Source organism: Cydia pomonella, chromosome 8 (genome assembly GCF_033807575.1).
Source record: "Cydia pomonella isolate Wapato2018A chromosome 8, ilCydPomo1, whole genome shotgun sequence".
Classification (NCBI taxonomy): domain Eukaryota; kingdom Metazoa; phylum Arthropoda; class Insecta; order Lepidoptera; family Tortricidae; genus Cydia; species Cydia pomonella.
In genome coordinates, this window is record NC_084710.1 from 19,446,338 (window position 1) to 19,465,775 (window position 19,438).

The following is a 19,438-nucleotide window of genomic DNA, read 5'->3' on the forward strand; positions in this document are numbered from 1 at the left end:
TTATAAGATATATCCTGTTCACGGCACCAAATTGTGACACTTATGCGTCATTTGCAAAACGGGACAAGGCAGACATGAATTGAGAGTACATCAATATTAAGTTTGAGCATAAACATAAACAGACCAGCAAAAATGCTAAAAATGAAAGCAGGAATAAAGTATGCTTCCCTTTCTCGAAGTACTATTTAAATATCCGAAAGAAAGTGTAATTTAAATGATTTATGACGCGATAAACACGACATGATGCGAAGTTAGAATACTTAAGTTTCACAATTGTAATTACATTTCATTTAAAGTTGCGTGTTAAGTTATTTCAGGAAATTCTAGCTGTTTGCCTTCCCTAGTCCCTAAAAAGTAGATTTCCTCCTGTTTGACTAAATAATAAAGTAACGTTGAGTCGTAAATTACCACGCGCAAATTGCGTGACTTGTTGTCGATTCAAAGTTACGTTTAGTTTGAGTGACGTGAGATATTTCTCCACCATTGTTTATGAAAATCTTCCTCAGTTTCTAATTAAACGAACATGAATATCCAGATATAAAACACTGCTTGTTCAAAAGTAACGGGACAGCTGATTAAGTTATATTTTACATTAATTTATCCCAACATCTGTGGACGGAATAATGCTCGCAGCTTTTTCGATTCGAAGGATGAATATTCAGTAATTTAGTAGTTCTGCACACGTGTCAAAAGCAGCTGCATTCCTGAGTATAAAATATCTTATAATTCAACGCCTTGGCTATTAAGTCTTAAAGTTTGCTATTTATATTTTGCTATTCACGACTCGAAGCATATGCCGATCGTAGATAAACATATTGAGTTTCTTATGAAGTAAATGGTTGGGTTTTAAATTAATCGTGCGACAGTTGCTTTAAAAAACGTCACGACAACCTTGTATTTTCGGCGGAACGGTGGTTGGTGTTGAGGTGTTTTTCTTGTGATTATGACGTTAGATGCAGTTCGGTGCGCGTGGCGAGCGTCAGGTGCAGGATGACATATGATGTCGCAAAAAATGTATGGGCTGAGGTGTTCCGGCGATCGCCCTCGAAAATATAGGGCGCTAACTAAGTAAGGCGCTTTAATAAAACTTGTACTGTCTTAATAAACTTTACAGTAATATCACCGGTATATACATTTAATCACAAGCTTCAATTTAATACATTGTTAAAATGTTTGGGAAAGTTCTCCGCAAAATCAGCAGATTTATAATGGAAAAAATATTTTTAAGAAGTCATAAAACGAAAACTAATATTTCGTATACGTTTTGTTCCTAATAGGCAACCAAGAGTCAAATTCAGTTTACCTGAAATTCGGTTTTATTATCACTATTGTCAGTTGAATGTATTTTTTTTTGTTGAAAATTGAAAACACGTCTTCTTCTTCTTCCAGTAGGGCAATTCGAAATTTATCCAGAAATGTCACTTTTGACAGCTAACAGATCTCATCCATAACAGTATCATATCACGAAATTACTATCAGAATAGGTCTCATCAAAACTTATAAACAATTATACAATATTCACAATTCGCCCCACTTCTGAAGCAATTTGTTAACATTCTTGTTACCCATGAACACATTTTATAGCAAATATTCAAAAAACCAGTTCGTTATTAGAGAGCTCTCAAAACGAAGGCGAAGCTATCGGTTACAAAAATAATGATCACACAACGCCAACACATTTCCTGTTGCAACCTACGAAACTGATGAATTTATTGTCATAATCATAATAGTGTTAACCAGCTTAAAGAGACCCACTTCAGATAAACTAGAATCAGTATTCAAGTGGCTGGTTAAATTGGTTACTATTGCTAAAGTCATCACTTCACTCTCAGGTTGATTTGATAATACCTTTATATAGACGTTCTTTCAGCTAAACATGGCTCCACTTTATATAGACCTCTTTCAGCTAAATTTGGCGTAGTATTGAAGAGGCTACTTATAGTGGATACTCCAAAGTACGTCTTGATGCAGTCATATAAAACCAGCATAAACCTACCTTTTTATATTAATAGATGTAGCATCAATGTGTCTATTTATGCCGGTTCTAGCGGCATATCTAGGGTAGGTAGGTAAATTATAGGTATGAATGAAGTGTCGATATGGTTTGGTTAACATAGCATAACCACCTACGATTTATGAGAGCCCTAATGATAGGCTATTATTGAACACGTACGCATTAGACGCTAATAGCTAATCACGTATAATTTTAATTACCTGCCGCCGTTAACGTCTACTGAGAAATGTCATTATTAGAGGAAAAATTAGTATAATAAATTGTATTTTCAGACAGATATTTGTAAATAATGAAGAAAGCGTCTTTAAAAATGAGAATTTGACTTGATAATGTTTTAATCACATAATTGATTGAAGCTCCTTTGGCATTACCACGACTGTCAAACTGACATATTCGCTATCGTCTGAGTAACTTACTTTCTACGTATACATCTCGCTGGCGTTCATATGCGAGTACAAGCGAGACGAATATAGAGTAAGTTACGTACACGCTATCGAATATGTCAGTGTCAAACTGGTGGTTGCCTTTCTTGTCTACTTACGCGACCTGTCTATTATAATTCTATATTTAATCTTTGTATGGGGACGTATAATATCTTTTAGTACCTATTACTATTATCTCTGTTTCAATCATTATTATCATTAATGAAGGGTACCAAGGAAATTATTAACAAATTTCTTATACTGAAAATTAACAACATCTTATGCATAATTACAGACCAGCAAGCATCTGCCTCTTGTAATTGTTTACAAGATTAATAGAATCAATTTGTTTTGCTGGTATTCATTACAAGACCATAAAACTTGAGCATCTGTCAGTCTGTTGATATCTTCTTGCTATGTATAGTATTTGACCAGATTAGGAGTTTAGCCTGTTATTCCAGAAAAGCATATGTCCTACAAACAAAACGGCATCTACGTCTTTTTAGTTCTTATTAAGAACTCCCCTTGCAGCGCCCTCTATCCGTGTAATTCCATTAGTTGTTTAAGCACAAGCGAACATTGCACCAGTATACCAGGACCTCGAGATCCTTAATAATTATATGTAATCAGAGATCACTTATACTGGTTTTTTCTGAACCTCGATCACTCGTCAGTTGGAACAACCCCCGTGTTCACCTGTACAGGTAAATTATACGATATTCGCGATTGTTTGAAGGCAGGTGCGCGCGCAGATGCGCGAACGCTGCCTTAATCCCATACAGTGCATCATTATTTTTTTAATTTTAGTTCGTGTTTTAGCAATTGAATAGGTTGAAGAAATTTATGGGAGCTTCTAGACACGTGTTTTTTGCTTTTCGAACATATAAATTGAATTTTTTTTACACTTATACGATGATATTTTAAAGAATTTTGCACATGCAAAGCTAGCCTAAATCACTCGGTATTATTTTTAACATTTAGCCTTCTTACGCTAAATTAGCTGATGTGGCTAAGGCTAATGTTAATATGCCAATTAAGTATCAGAATGTTAATATTTAATTTCAATGTATTAATTATTATTGAGACAGCGGGGCCTTGGGGTTCAGAGGCTCGCTCCTTTTTCAGGGAGTTAGGGCGTCGCTTGCAAGAGAGGAGCTGCGATCCTCGCTCTGGGTCGTATCTGGTTCAACAGGTCTCCATTGCGGTTCAGCGATGAAACGCAGCGGGAATAATGCCAGGTACGATCCAGGGGGGATTATTTTAGATTTCGTTTTGTAGTTTATAGATTAAATATTATTTTATATATAATTAATTTTAACGTTTTTATTACAAAACACTTCTTATTGTATAGTATAGGAATTTGAAGGGAGATTGACGTTCCATGTAAGGATGTAAGGCCAGATTTAAACAAGCATTAAACCATCTGTAATATTACGACAATAAAGAGAATATGTATTAATTATTTAAATACGTTACATGAGCATTAGTGCTGATGTTATTTAATTAAACCTTATTGAAATAATGAATCAATTTTCTATTAGCACGCTACTATTACGTTTGCAAATTCCATTAAGTAACACAATATAATTGCTTTGTAAAAAACTTAATTATCAAAACTACATTTGTGAATTATAAATATTTAAGCAAGGTGTCTGGGAAATGTGGAATGTACAAAATAATGTTTAGTTTTCCAACTACCTTTAGGTGCCTTACATTTATATAGAAATATGTATATAAATGATTTTTATTCAAAATCCTCGTATTTCTCTAAATATCCTACTTTGACAATAGTATTTGTAATAATTTACATTTGCGTGTACGAGTTTTTTTAATGAGCGCCGTTTGTGTCCCTTTAAGAGGAATTCCTAGTTGCGATTTTTCCATACAAACGCTCTCGACTGATTCCTCCCTGGATTTTTAACCTAGAGCAGTGATTTTTTCAAATAAGATCAATATCATCAATATCTGTGCCGCTATGTTTTGCTTTTTTGGATTATTTTATTTTGAAGAAAGATACAGCGCCTCGAAAATCGCAAAAACGGCTCAATTGAATTGGCTGTAAAAAAAGGCACAGTATACAAATATGACAAAAAATATCCAAAAAATCAAAACATAGCGGCATAGATTATTTCTTCCTCTTGCAATTTCCAAAATTTCATAATGATTAGTTGCGTTTTGGAGGAGGAAACAGCCGAGAGCGAAACCTCGATTTTTGAGTTTTTTGCGAGTGAATTTCGGTCCGAGCTGCAGTTGTCCTTATCGCACGAATTGGAGGTGGAGACAGTTTCTAAATATACGTACACAGAAGGAATAGTGATGGGCATAACATCCTTATTAGGGATTGCAGAACCGGTACTGTTTTAAAGAACCGGGATTTCCCGGTACTTTCGGAACTGGTCTAATTATTTCATTATTTTAAATAAAACGACAGCATTTTGCGATTTGACCACCTTTCGTATTATAATTTAATAATCACATTTTCTTTTATTACGTAGTAGGCAATTTTTTTTTAGAAATATAGTATTTTACATTGCTCACACTTGTGCGTCACAAGTAAAAGACTTTGATGTTTGCCACTAGATAGCAAATTTAATGAAATTACATCGACGAGGGGATTTATATAAGTATCGCAGTCGTATTGTATAATCCGCCGTATTACATTACGGCTAGCCGATATCAAAATAAGGGCCATTTTGAAATGCGGCGGTTCAACGATTAAGGTATGTTGGGTAAATACCGGATGCGGGTGAAGAACGTAGGACATTCATTTCCCCCTAATTTGGCTTTATTTTTTAATGTTGGCAACATTGTGTAAGACGCCATTTCATTGCGCCTCGACTGTCCGACTTCTATCCGATCTTCGCTCTGTAATTTATTTTGCGTATTGTGATGAAACTGTGTTTGTTTTTGTAATTGTGTTAACAGACCTAGCACTGCTGTAGATCGATATCCGATCTTGACCCTTCCAGGTAAAGATCGGACCAGAAACAATCAGATCTTTACCTATTTAAAAGACAACAGTGATTATCAAACTTTAAATTTTCTTCAATTTACCTACTGACCTTAATTATCACATTTATTGTTTTCTTGATCACACTTTCGTACCATTATTTTTATCCAGTACCACTACCAGCGCGACAGTTACTGACAATGTAATTTTTTTAATTTCCGCAACCCAAAGGTTGCCTTTCAGCGATAAGACCGCATGTTGTTTACCTGTGCTTATGTGTATGTTTTCTTTTGTATTGTTTTCTTTTATTGAGGTGTGCAATAAAGAGTATTTATATTGTATAGGGATGATGATACATGTTGAAATTTATAACAAAATCGAGTAAAATAGATAGCAAATGAGCAATTTTTCGCAATAAAGTACCTACACATACGGATGCATATGTAGATGTGCACGCATACATACATTGCTAGTTTCGGATACAAAATAGAGATAGGGTTTCGAAATTAGTTTCCTTAAAATGCTTCAAGAGGGCTCTCTTTTCCGATATGTTTACTTTACTCTTTACATACGATCCTTACATTTTATCAAAAAAAAAAAGATTGTATATCAACTATTGCAAAATTAAACCAACAAAATCGCAATTTTAATTATTTTCCATACTTCAAGATGGGCTCTCAGTGACCTTGACCTTTTTAAAGAACTACTTAGTCTTTTAGATTTCTAAGTTTGATTCTTATTTTTTTGGCGACCTTCATTAAAAATGACTGGGCGCGATTATTTTTTATTTTGATTTTTGTCCCTCCTACTTAAGTACTTAATATCTTCCAGTACATTCCATTCAATAAACAATACATTTACACTTTCCCTAAACCTGTATAGTTCACGAAATCTTAAATTGTCAAAACTTCGCAACGTATCTATTATTTCAGTGGTTTTTTTTTATTACTTCGGGTAAACCTTACAATAAGAGGTTTCTTAGCACATTGTTTACTTATCAAATTGTCTTATGACATAGGTATCAAAGTTTGAGAGCCACAATTTTACCAATTTTTGTATCAGGGTTAAGATCGGATACAAAAGGGTAGACACCGGACCTATTTCTTTGTGATACCTTATTCTCTTTCCATTAGAAGCAACTTTTTTTCACCATCCAATGTTCTCCCTTGATGGCAAAACACTCGTTACCCTAAAAAAAGTATGTCTCATCTTTACACAGGTACAAAACTAAAACCGTTCTATATTGAAGATTACCAAAATTCAGGCCGAATCTACGGTTATTATTTAACGATTCACTACGTACTTCAAGAATCTGTCACGTGTTGAGATCTCGAAAAAACATTTTTTCACGAGTTCTCTCTATTGGTCCCAAAATTGTCCGGCATTATCCCAACATACTTTACCCAGATTGTCATTGCGATACGTTCTTCAATAAGGCGGCTCAAGTTTAGCCCCATCGTACTACAAGTTAAATAGATTGTAGTTTAACCATAGATATATTTATACCTACTTACAAAATTTCACAACACACCATGATCACTCCCAACTTACTGATACGGATAGGTACAGTCAAGTGTAAAAATATGGGTGTACACATCTTACTCAAAAATATGTCCCATAGCATCTTATTCCAGTGTAATAAGAGCGTAGTACCATATTTATGAGACGATTCTTTCGATACATATTTTTGCACTTGACTGTACGACGACAACCAAAGCTGAGACATCATTCTTTTTTGCAGTTTTTACCTATATGGTAATTAATATCAATCAATCATTTATTATTTCGTCATCATAGGTGTAAAATACATTTAGTACAGGTGATAGGGTGTAATAGATACAGTATAATATAAAAATGAAAAACAATATTACGTGGTAACAACAAAAACAACTTGCGTCGGGCAGCGCAGAATAAATTCCGTCCGGCTCGCGGGCGATGTCGACGGAACGGCGCGCAATGAGCGAGCGCACGAGTCTCGCGTCTGTGTGCGCGCACTCACACTTAGATAGCTCCGGCTCCCGCCCACCGCAGCGCGACAGAAACATAGCTTCAAAAATTCGAGATTTGAAAAGTTGCTCAGCTAGGAATTGCTCTTAAAGTTAAAGAGCAATATATTTTACGATTACTTAGATCTAAAAACTTTCTATAAACACGGTTATTAGTACTCTAAATATTACTCCATTAGAAAGAAAAACAAATAAATTAGTTTATGTTAACTGGGTTTAATTTAGAAGTGGCTGCCCTTCTAAACTAAAGCAACCAATAAAAATAACAATATTTCACATCTCTTTTCTTTTTATTGTGACATTTACAAAACGTGTCATAAAATTGGCAATGCCAGTTCCTATGTGCCTACTTGTGTTAAATACGACGAACATACGATCAACAGGCATGCGTACTAAGTGCCTTAAGTTTACGGTACTTCCTTGCCTATGCAATCTACGTACGTGGCTGTTATTGCATGCCTATGCATTCGTCTCAATCGACCAGTTTAAATCTGCCCTTCACTAAAGCATTGTTGGTACACATCTCAAGATAACTTTACGCTGGTTATGTGGAAGAATGATTCAAAGGGAATACATAGCAGGTCTGATTACGCGCAGGGAATGACAGATGCTCGCCCGCGCCAACCATCAACATTTCCGAGAAGTTGCTAAAACATTTTTTCATTCGCGTAACTAGGATGCTGTGCAGTGTACAAACGAGAATAGAAGCGGTATTTTAAATGGGTGTGTTATGGCTTGATTGTTGCTGGAACGTTAATTGAACGAAACGCAAATATAAATGTATAACTAAACTATGGGTAAAGCGGCCCACAGTTCGCCGGATGATATCAGCCTGTCAGTTATTTGTGATTGTCAGCTTTTGCGAATAACTGACAGGCCGATAACGTCTGGCGAACTGGTAATCCGTGCGCCCCTTAATGTCGGTAAAGCAAGCAAAGGAATCAGAATTAAAATCAAAATCTTGAATGTGACAAAACATGCCAAACAAAAGAAAAACATCGATTAATAAAATATCTACAATACTTAATGAAGAATAATGGATTAGGACTAACTCATCAATCTCATCATCACAGACCTTTGCGTCTATTGCAGACGATTTAAGCATTGCTGTTTAGACAACGGGTTTGGTGACTGTGGAGGCCGATGTGTGAGCGGCACGACCTCCCATATTTTTGGCAGAGAAAGCTCATGCCACCTGAGGTTCCAGTCCCGGTTTGCTTTTTGCGACACCTTCTGCTATCTAATATATTAGGCTTGATCGCATAGCCTTCTCCCCTCCACAACACGCTTGCGCCATCCATCACGGTCTTCAGCTGTTTCTCAGGCATGGTGGTCGATTTCAAATGCTGACATGTCTCGCTTAACACAGTCTTTAATCAGCATAATATTTTTAGTATGACAGTTGTTAAAATGCTGAATATTTCCAAAAGCGTGACCGTATTCTATGTATGTATTTCGTTAAGTGTAAACAACGACACTAGCGCTCAACAATCCTCTAAACCCTTACGCACACATGCATTGTGAAATACTGAAGCCATTTTTCGTCAAGAGTGCTAAGTGGTCCAGAAACCGGTGTACTTTTAGCTTTAGCTCGTGACAAACAGATAAAATATCTCACAAATGGAAGGGGACAACAAATAAAAACTATTTAGAAACATGAGATTGATAAGAACCTTTACAAATTACAGGTGCTTCAAACGAAAATGTTAGCAGTTTTGAATTAATTGCTCTTATAGTGGCATTTTAATTAGATTCAAAAGTAAAGGGTTATAAAAATTAGGAATATAGCCGGCACACGCCTTTGAGTAACCGCTTTTAATTCGTTTCTAATAACATTTGATGGGTGTAAAGATAAAAGTAATTACGCGATAAATAAGGCGCAAAGTTAAAATATTCATAGCGTACTTAAAGTTCTAAATGCAAAAATACTTAAGTAAACGTTTTGAAATTTAAGCTGACTGATTAAAAAAATACACCGCTTGGTAAGCAACTTGTTTAGAAACATGTTATGTATAGTTAGCTGCAGAGATAGTTGACCTCCCCTGCAAACTAATTTCTATGAAGGGTAATCAACTATATCTGCGTACCTATTATGGACGACTTTAACCACATGATAAAATAAGTGTCATTTTTTCATTCGTTTAATACCACGCGATAGAAAGAGCCAGAGACTGTTATTATCACGCTGTCACATAGAAAAATACGACCATTATATGCGTTCTGCAGCTGATCTACCTAATATGAGTAGTGAGTTGGTTAGGTATTTACATCCAGGATACTAATATAATATATAACTTTAAGCTTTTATTATGTGCGGATGAGATAAATTTCTCCCAAAATGAGAACAGAGGGCCAAGCGCGAAAACCAAAATTCGCAAATTGTAGGGATCTTTATCTTTTACTGCTATGATGCGTAGGCGTAATAAGAGTGAGAGAAAGATGCTCGCAATTTGCGAACTTCGATTTTCGCGGTTATAGCCCATCAATAAAATCTCATTCGTATCTGTATAGAATAGACCTTTAATGTGATGATTGCACGTGCCTATAAGGAGCAGTAGCTGACTATCTACATACGTACATCAAGACTGTTCTTCCCATATACTACTTAGTATATCACCTACAATCAACCAGTCAAACTTGGTCTCTGATTCTTACACAAGTTACTATTCTCAAGGCAGGCTTTATAGTGGTTTGTGGCCATGCGGATGAAAACCCGGTAGTTTATTATATGTGGAGCCTTAACGAGGGCTATCACAGCAAGAAAAGGGAATCTGTGGAGTATTTTCACTTACACTTACGACCTCTTTTCGATTGCGGTAGGCGCTAGCGCATGTAACGGGACGATGGCCACAAACTCGTAATCATCACGTGTATATAGTTCTGCTATATTAAAGACAGTCTTTGTATATTCAATCTAATGTAAATGGCATAGAGTAGACTTTTCATAGAATTGTTCTAAACGAAGGGAGCTTTAAGTTTACTGTAAACACGTGTTGTTTATTAGCAAAATAGCACAATAGAGATGATAAGTTAGCACTTGAGTTTAGCGAAGGTCCTTTTTTGCCACGATTCAGAATAAGGGATATTTCTCGGTAAAGCTGGCGCTATAATATATAATATGGTCACTTAACAAGACCAAACAAAAAACAAATTTATTCCTAGTCTCGTGTTATTTATGGATATTAGACCTTTTCCACTATGAAGATAAATCACAGCATTTGTTTCGTAATGCGAACTGTTTTAAAGTGTAATTCGCTCTCTTCGTCTGTAATTACCTGACAAATACTATCTTGAAGGTAAACATCAATAAGTAATTACTGGGGGCCTAGCCAAGATGCTGATTGTTGAGAGAAAACGCTAATCGAAACATAAATAATGTACGGAAATAGCCACCTGACATTTCTTAGTATCTGTCATCCTGATACATTTTTGACCGAGCGTTAGCAAAGGTCTACTTTCAGCTTGGGCAAAAATTCTTTCGTGTGTCTGGACAGGTCGCATTTCTCTATAGATTCTCTTGAAATTTTGCGAGCAGGTTCGGTAGTTAGATATAATTTTTCTGGTGGAATTTGGCGTAAAGAACCTAAGTGCTAGTATGGTCTATGGCACTTTAGACCATTAGACGTTAAGACCTGAATACCATAAGAGCTTATGAAGCTTATCGCAGGTCACAGAGCCACTACTTATTTTTGTTTGGCAATTCTCGATGTACGACACTCATAATAGCTAGGCCCCCTGAAATAGCTAGCAGGGCCAGAAAGTCTAAGAAATCTCAGAGGAGCGCCAGAATTGCAGCAATAATGCATTTTGATTTGAAATCGTTAATTCTGTCTAGCTGGCTCCTTTACTTATGTATCTATTATTACTTTAAATGTAAGGCTGGACCGTCAAAATACAATTTTCGCGGGTGATACACTAATTATTTCGTGGACCGGCTAAAACTAGCACTGATCTTGACTCTTGACTACTATCAGACGAGGGGTCAATTTATTGCAATAAAAAGTTAAAAGCATATAATCGCCGATTAAAGAAATCTAATAAGCGGTTCGTGTGAACACTATTAATATCGACATTAATAACTTTTTACCGTGTAATCTGCGCTTGTTGGCGATTTTTTCGACATAAATGAATCACGTAAGGGTCAGTTTACACGTTTTTGTGCGAGGGAGAGCAGTGATGCGTCCCACGTTGAATGTATAATGTATAATGTAAAAAACTACGATTTGACGCCTTGTGAGTTTCGTGGGAGCGTACAGAGTACGATTTATCGTACTAATCGCCCGGTAATCTGTCTTAAGCTAAACTAGACGTTTGGGTTTTTCTTTTGGATGTAGCGTTGAGTAAATGGGTCAAAAAAGTTCGAGAAAACCGGTGTGTTTTCTTTGAACATTACAAAAGTTAACGATTTGGATTAAGTACATTTTTCTACGACTGATCAGAGTTTTTAATATGCTTATAAGGATAATGTAAGAAAATAAGGCTTTAATCTCTGTTTTAGTTTCGATGAAATTCTCTGAAAAATGCGCATTTTTTAGTTTTTACATGTTTTCCGAGCAAAACTCGGTCTCTCAGATATTATACAATGCTAATAAAGTTTTTGGCTCGAGTATGTAATGTTGTTGATTCAAAACATATTTACAATTCACAAGACAGCAGAACGTCCTTAAAATTTTAAAAATACAAAAGACACCTTCTGTCCTGGTTATCCAATTCTTTATAAAATCATTAAAAAACTCTTTTCTTGTTTATTATACATCTTTTATTTGTGAAAAGGTTCCCCAGTAAGAAAAAAAATATATCGAAGAAGGAGACCATTTTTAATTTCGAGTATTGAACTATAGTAAAATGAATGTAGACCACTTTCCCATATATCATCATCAACTGAGGATTGAGTCAATTGATTGGCCAGTTACCTAGTATTAAAAAAATGTTGCTGTTGGCGCAACAACTTGTTATTAAAATTTTTACGTTTAATAACAATAAAGGCGTCGTCCGCGCATCGCAGACGGAAGTAGATTTAAATCAAAATATAGACTTCCCCTGCGGAAGCCGCGCCTGCACTTTTACGTCCGACGGCGCATTTTACTGGCGATAAAAATTGGGCAACTATTACGACAAAAATATGCCAATAGTTTTATATCGGTTATAATTAATAGCTAGTAGTTATTGATAGAAATATGTCGACAAACATCTGTGTGTGCATAAACGAATAGTTTGGGCACAATTGACAGACTTCGATTAAAAAGTAGATCCAAGTGAATTTGAAGTTGAAACAAATTAGTTGAAAGAAATTTATCTTCTCTGGGCATATGAAGACCTCTTGTCCGTTTATGATAAGGATCTAGACCAAACTTCTAGTCATCATATTGCATTTTTTTCGAGAATGATTATTTCTGCTCTATACCGCATAACCTAGGCTAGCCTAGCCTAAGCAAGAGTTTTGTATGACTACCACACACATTATGAAAGGTTAATTTTAACTGTCGTGAGACATACTAACATTACGGATACCGTAAAATTAGTTTAAAGGTTAATTTATTACTCAGTTGATATGACTGATACTTGGGGTAACTCCAGCCAGCAGATCCTGCAGCAAGGACTAGGGAGGGGAGACTACAAAGGGGAGGCGATGTTGATACAAAATAGCACTGTAAGCTCGCATGACTCCGCTTATTCAACCTAAGCGGCAGCGAGTCGGTGGATTATGTCAGCGTCACATCACACCGGCTAAGTCTCAAAAGCAAAATCAAGGTTAATAGAATACTCATTAGTTTACTAGTCGGTTGATTACTTAAAAACACTTTCAGTCTTGACTATTGACGAGGCAAAATCGTGCCAGAAGAAACCTACATATTCTTATTGTTGTATCAGTGTTGGACTTTGTCTTTTGGCCTTGGTATTTTTATGTAGAATCAGCACATGTATGACACAATTGTTTACATATAGTTATAATACAGGCCGTAGGAGCAAGAAAGAAAGATGTAGCTGTTATTTTCTTACGTATGTATCATATATTCTGTACGGATCTAATAGTGTTATCTTATCGATAATAGAATCTTGTCTTGTTATAAGGGCAAGCCCTATTGTGAAAGGTTTCCGATCAAATCGAACCGTGCAATTTTGTAAGATCACTTTAATGTTGCACTATCAACCAGTATCTTCTCTTTTCATATAAGAAACCTAGTTTTCAGGGTCATTCTCTGAGCATACTCGTATGCCTGCGGTTGCGTCTAATTGCCATGATTCTTTTCATACATTTTGTATGTGTCAAAATCAAAACCTGCAGTACTTAAACTTGTCCATATCTTTTACGCAATTTTGTCATAGTTGGAAAACTCGTTCGACAGCTAAATAAGAGCAATAACAGAGCGAGTTAAATGCTCGGTAATAGCTGGTTTCGTGGACACCCCACAATTTTGTCGGTCCGGTGATGATGTCGCATTTGTTTCAGGCAAAATGGAAATTATATTTATGGACGAGAGAATATTTACAAAACTGTTTAAGTTGGTTCGCAGATACTTGATAAAAGTAATCTGCGGTAGATAGGTAAAGTAAACTAATGCTTAACGGCTGTTAATTTTGCGAATCAACTTTTAGACCAACACTAATCTGTCCACGAGACTTAAACTTCAATCGAAAATTTACCTTACGTATATAAATAATATGATACCACTCGTATTATATCATTTTATGTTAAACGTTGAAACAAGCGATTTGCTCTGAGATTAATTAGACTTAGACAAATATTAAATTGAAAACTTGATTTCGTGTTAACTACCAGAGACATTTTCGGCAACGCCAGAGACGTGAAAAGTATCGCTCTAAAAATTCGCCCAAATTCTACAGTTGACAGCAATTCAGCATTCAGATTCTTGTAGCAAGCGAGGAGCTAGTCACTTCTTTTGCTAGGAATTAACATTGGAGGCGGCAACTATGGGGGCAGTGTCAAGCTCTGGGACATTAAAGACATTGGCTGTAAATATAGTCCGCATCAAAACTAGTGGCATTCTCTGATCAACAAAAAGAAATACGTATATTAAAATATAATAGAGCAATAGCTGGTGACCGAAGAGCTGGCGGCACTCGTACAACGTATCAATATTGCAATACAACGAGGAAATGCCGCCAGCATCCTTGATACAATGCCTCAAGGGTCTATTTTGAATTTAAGCTAGTTATAGTAATCCTCTGTATATATCCATTATGTATATTGTTATTGGAAATAATAAAAGTTAACTTATATAGAACAATTATATTGCAGTTGATACTTTTTGCGACCTGTAGAATAACAGTTTTGAATGATTCACGGTTAGTTTCATTAGACTTAAATCGACAAAAGATAATCACGGTCCATATACCAGTCAATTTTAAGTCTACTTTAGAGATATACCTACTCTTATCTGTACCACTAGTGTAAATTTATTCGATAGCGTGACGTGACGTACGCGTTTGCGTTAAGTCTTATTTCGTATGGGATTTTGAGTTTCCAAAACGCAAAGTTTAATCCCATAAAAAATTAGACTTAACGCAAACGCGTACGTCACATCACCCTATCGAATAAATTTACACAAGGGGTTCTGTATTCGGAAAAGTATTCCAGGCTCGCAGATACTTTTGATCCGTTGTTTCATTCGCTATTATTGATGCTGGATACAAAAAGAAACAAAGAAAGAAAGGTAACGGCATTCAACCCGACTTGAAATCGATTATTTTTGTTAATTTTATGAAAGAAAGTAAAACGTTTTTGGCCATAAGTTAATAGGCGAATAATGACTTCATCGAATCAAATTACGGATACTGTTACGATTATTACTTAGTTCATCGATTGTGTAAGTGCAATACACAACATTTTGTGAAATCTGTTTATGTCAACTCACTTGAAAATTGTTAAATTAAGTATATTAACCCGGGGGTTTTTTCTAACGCTATTAAGGACTATTAGGGTTTTTTCTAACGCTATTAAGGACTTTTGGGTCTCATTTAGACGGGGCGAGGATTTGCATGCGAGTTTCATTACATCGCGGTATATGTATGTATGTATGTATATACTTTATTGTACATAGAAATAAAAACACAGTTACAGAGTAAATTAAATACAACAAAGGCGAACTACGGCTACGGCTATTTGACGGGTCGGCCGAATTAGTTGTAATGTAACCTCAAATAATCCGCAATGTAACTAACATCGCATGCGGGTTCACGTGCCGTGTAAATCAGCCCTTACTATGCAAAATTAAGTTAGTTACAAAAAAAAATATCACTTACAAAAAAATTTGATCTGCTTTATTTTGTAATTCGTAACGTGAGTTTATTTAAAAAACAAATATATTGAGCAACAATTGAAAACATTATCAAAGGGGTTAAATGTTATCAAACACAAATAAGGTTATGATAAGTAACTTAATTAGAATAGAAAGAAGTATTGTTATCAATTATCACACGCCGACCGTAACGGTAATAATATACAGTTTACGAATAGAGTCACGCCAAGATAAGTTAGCAGTGATTTTGATAGCCCAGACAGTGCAAGTGTTATTTTAAACGTCAAACATCTATGACATTATAAAATAAAATATTTTTTTTTTGACATTATTACACAAATTGACTAAGTCCCACAGTAAGCTCATAAGGCTTGTATTTAGACAACGATATATATAATATATAAATATTTGTAAATATTTAAATACATAGAAAACACCCATGTCTCAGGAAAAAATATCCACGCTCATCACATTATGACGTTTACTAAACAGGCTGGGCTGTGAAAATCGCTGCCAACTTAGCTTGGTCTGACTTCAAAACTTTGTAAGATAACTTTCTAGTATGTTTGTATTCGACTCGTATATATATTTACCTATGTAAGGAATAGGGTATAACCTACTTATTATATTGTAGATACCTAGTAAGATTATTCGCGCTGTCAATATTAAGGTTTTTGCTATTATCAAAGCCCAATTTTCTTTCTTTTTACATCTCAGTTTAACCATCACAGCATTATATTTTGTATAATTCTTGGAATAAACCCAACTTTCGTGAATAATGTGTAGTCGCATTAAAAAAAATAAGAATTAAATATGCAACTTATCTGCTATTCTTAAATCCGCGCCGTGCCACATGTTCACCATACATATGTATAAGCAAAGAACCGCAAGCGGCCGGTTTCGGCCGAAAACGGCCAATTTACTTTTTATACGTTACAGACTAATGAACGAGTTTCTACGACCATTAAAACAAAATTAGTGCCTCCACAAATCTGCTGATTCCTGGTAAAGATCATCGTTTGTGACACGCAGGTCGTTAGATGCTTAATGATAATAATAATATATAGGTAGGTGTATTAACACTTAGGTTTATACCTACCAACATAAACCTAAAAACTTATTTTTATTTACCTAACACATTGTTATATAGACGAAGGTATGTACAAAACTTTCCTTTCTGCACTGGGGTAAAAACAATAGAGCGAGATTTAAAGGTAATAATTAATTTGATTTAATTCTACTTATTGTGTATATTTTTTTCAATTTAGGTTCATACTGCTTTAAGTTCATCTTAATGTTAATGTAACCTCGCGTTCTGTCGTTTTATAGTTTTTTTTTACACGGGAATAGTATCAACCTAATATTAAACCTAGGTACCTATGTTATAATAATTACTTTAGGTATAGTTTTTAATTACTATTTTAGGTTTAATTACTATTTTAGGTAACTTTTTTGGACCCGGGTACGTCCTTAAACTACGTCCAAAAGAGAGGTATGGGCATTGTGAATGTCATCTCGCTTTGTGTGGTAGGGCACAGCACAGCGGATATCATTCCAGATCTAGAGCAGAGCCCAACTGGGGAAGTACCTCCACCTTACAGAAAACAGCAGCCAAATAACACTAGACCCTACTCATAGTGTTGTGTTCCTGCCGGTGAGTAAGATTGCCAGAGCTCAACGAGGGGGGGTGGGTTTAGGGTCGGCAACGCGCATGTAACTCCTCTGGAGTCGCAGGCGTACATAGGCTACGGAGACTGCTTACCATCAGGCGGGCCGTATGCTTGTTTGCCACCGACGTAGTATAAAAAAAATAGGTATTAGTTAACTGGAAGAGATCCCTCTTAGGGATAAGTTCGTATTTGTACTACAAAATTTTGTTCTATCTGATGTAGTGAATATTTATTTTTTCTGGTCTTGGTCTGATTTAAAGTGTTTACTTGCTAAACATTCTAAAAATAATTATAAAAATTCGTCGAAGTCGTAAAATTTTAACACTGGTAGGTATTTTGTGCTCCCATTTCGCAGTGTTGTTATATCTTTAGAGTTAAAGCACGTAATGTATCTTGGAAATCCATACGAGATATTAAGAGTATTCAAAACAGACGTGATCCTTCATACGTTATCTCAAGAACCATCCATTATTCATTTAATGTTACTTCATAAGTTACAGAATTGATAACACACCAAAATATTCGCGTTCGAAAGTCATTGATCATAATGTTAAGTTGTGTCTGTTATCAAAGTAGTCATTAATATAAGAAAATATATCCATTATTTATAGCAATTAAGGACTATCAATTTAAAATTAAATAATTATGACGCCACAATTACTTTTCTAATATAAACATCGGTATTCCCTGCTTTAACAAAGTATAAAAACCGACCCCATTAGGGTCAAGTGTAATGAATCTTACATTAAAAGTCAAAGAAATCGTTCCATTTACGCATCATTAGTGGTCACTAGCCGAGACGAACTTTGCCCCAAGGCACCGTCCGTCCAAAACACGCACTCAAAAATTGCCCTAACCCATTTTAACGAACATCCCTATTTTAAAATAGGGAGACCGTCCATCCGAGACGACGGTCACTTCGTTTTTTTATACCTGCGTACCTGTACAAAATCCCTGTATTTATATACATATAAACAATGCGTCCGTCTCGCTTCCACGAACGGGAAAACGAGGGTTTATTATGCTTTCTCTTTTACTCGAACGCGTTGATGTCGTTTGCACGAGAAGGGAATTGTAGGAAACGCAAAGTTTCACAGTAAACCTTTTTGGGAGTAAGATATCATACATGTATGTTGATACGAAAGACATGCTACAAATTACAACTTGTATTGTGTATTAAGATATGTTAATATTATACGGATGCGAAAAATTACAGGAGTTACAAAAAATAGATTTAGGAAATAGTGGACAGAATGAGCGTTAATTTGATATTCCTAATTAGGACCAAAGGACTAAGTGTGTCGATATCATTCATAATTATCATATATTGATACAATTAGTTATTAAATAGGTACGAGTAATATCGCAATGCTTATCATTTTTAATGCAATGATGATTCAAAAACTTAATGCACAACTATTAATGATAGGCGTAATTATAAATGTTCTAAAGGCTTCTGAATACGAAGTAATAACTTCTATGCAAACATTTTCACGATTACAAGAGTGAATTAAGTTATCAAACAGTCGGAAAAAAATACCACGCACTTTCTACTAAGGACTCAGGGGTCAGGACGCCTAGCCAAGGTGACTATCGTTAATAGGAAACCCCAATCGACACATAAATAATGTTTAGAAAGATCACATGACTTTTCGTAGCATCTTTCATCTCGATACATTTTTCTTTATACGTTTGGCATTTGTATGTACATACGATTGCCATCTTGGCTAAGATCTCAGAAGCATGTGGGTTTTTCCCATATACTGCGCGATTCAGTCGTTTATTTTAAATCAAAGGCTGCAGAGGGCCGGGAGGAACAGGAGAGGAGTTCGAGGGGAGGGGAGGGGATCAAGATTGTGGCGCGGGCGCGGAACCGGCTCTTACGATTATATTTTACTTTTATATACGAAAACTAGGCTTTTCCATTTATAAAATGAAAGTATTGTTTACATTTGAGATGAAGACTGATTCGCATTTGATGGATATCAAAGCCTTAATTCTACCTATTGTCCAAAAATTTAACAATAGACGCTAATATATAATAAAAATCATGCATGGGCGTATCAAAACTTCAGTTTGACACGAGATATATAAACTTTAAATGGTGTAGTAGTA

General features: G+C 35.5%; 1 protein-coding gene across 2 annotated transcripts in view; it reads right to left on the reverse strand.

Moving 5' to 3' along the window:
• Positions 1 to 19,438, reverse strand: part of LOC133520785 (uncharacterized) — a 138,020-nt gene that overhangs the window by 42,631 nt on the left and 75,951 nt on the right. The gene's annotated exons all lie outside the window — the stretch shown is intronic.